Source organism: Cynoglossus semilaevis, chromosome 7 (assembly GCF_000523025.1).
Source record: "Cynoglossus semilaevis isolate Cse_v1.0 chromosome 7, Cse_v1.0, whole genome shotgun sequence".
NCBI lineage: Eukaryota > Metazoa > Chordata > Actinopteri > Pleuronectiformes > Cynoglossidae > Cynoglossus > Cynoglossus semilaevis.
Window position 1 is genome coordinate 12,052,544 of NC_024313.1, and position 1,344 is coordinate 12,053,887.

Genomic DNA, 1,344 nt, shown 5'->3' on the forward strand with positions numbered 1-1,344 from the left:
GCCTCCGGGCTTATTTTGCAGCTTCAAATAAAGCACAGCAACATCCCCCTGCCCCCCCCCACCTCTCTCCCCCCAACTCTATAAAACAGGTCAAATCAAACAGGCCATAAACTGCCGTTATAGTCACATTACAGTCATCAGAGCCGAGCTCAGATGAAGGTTCACTCTGCCCTGACTTGACATGGCCGTGCAGTGAACACTGTGTCCATCCAGTCTGCTGTTCAAAACCACAGAGGAGTTGACAGCTGCTGGGTTCATATCTGAGGTTTGGCGTAAAAGTAAAACATAAAACTCTCTTATATTTTTAAATATATTGCTCGTTGCTAGATAACATGCTAACGGCTAACATGTCAGCCAGAAACAGACGTGTACGGAGAACCTAAACTCAGGGTTTTTGGCCTTTATCAAAGTCAGATGTTCTTCCACTTCTGCTGAATTTAATAATGAATAATAATAATAATATAACATGGATTTTTACGGCGTTTTTTTTTTAAAAAAACCCAAGGTCACTTGAACTGAACTCTACAATTATTATTTTACAATGTTGATGAGCGTCACTTATTTGTGTTTTTTCACGATGTACATTTTCAGCCTGGACTCTTCGTGTCTGTAGAGAAGGTTTTTTTTTTTCTTTTTCTTTTTTTATCCTTAATGTTGGCGTACATGTTTGTAGATGTTTACATTTTTAGGAAAGTCGACCCGCGGTGTGAAAAACCCACGCAGAGAAAGCTACCAACAACAAGATGTAAACTGACACACACCCTGTTGGAGACAGGAAGTCATGGCGTGTCTTCACACACACACACTCACACACACACGTGTACTCACATGGGAAAACTTACAGGACATCAGTACACGTCAGGGTCAAATTAATTCCGACAAACTTGTGCAGAATGAAAAAACTTGAAGAACTGTTGGTTGTTGGTTGTACTGGCTGCTGTGCGCCTGACATCACCGCTGTATGACAACGTGAGGTAAACGCGGTGTGACAGGAAGACACTTGAATTCAAAAGGACCGAACTGCTTCTCAAACAACGCCAAAAGGACTGTGATCCGAAGCGTCTCGGAGGCTGTGACTCACAGCCGACGGCCAGAGACGGTCACTTAGTTTGATGTTAACTTGTTTGTCCTGCGGTGGTGGCTGTCACCTCTCGGTGTCCCGCTGCAGCTGGAGCACGGATCAGCGGGGTATCTGAGGGCCCTGTCGGTCTGTTCTCCATCACAGCTGCCGCCGCTGCAGCGCTGGTGACTGTTGGTTTGCTTGGGTCTTAGCAGGTCGTTGTGGTCGTTGTTGTCGACTCAGGAGGTAAAGTTTCAACATAAGACGGTGGATTTACTGAAGGT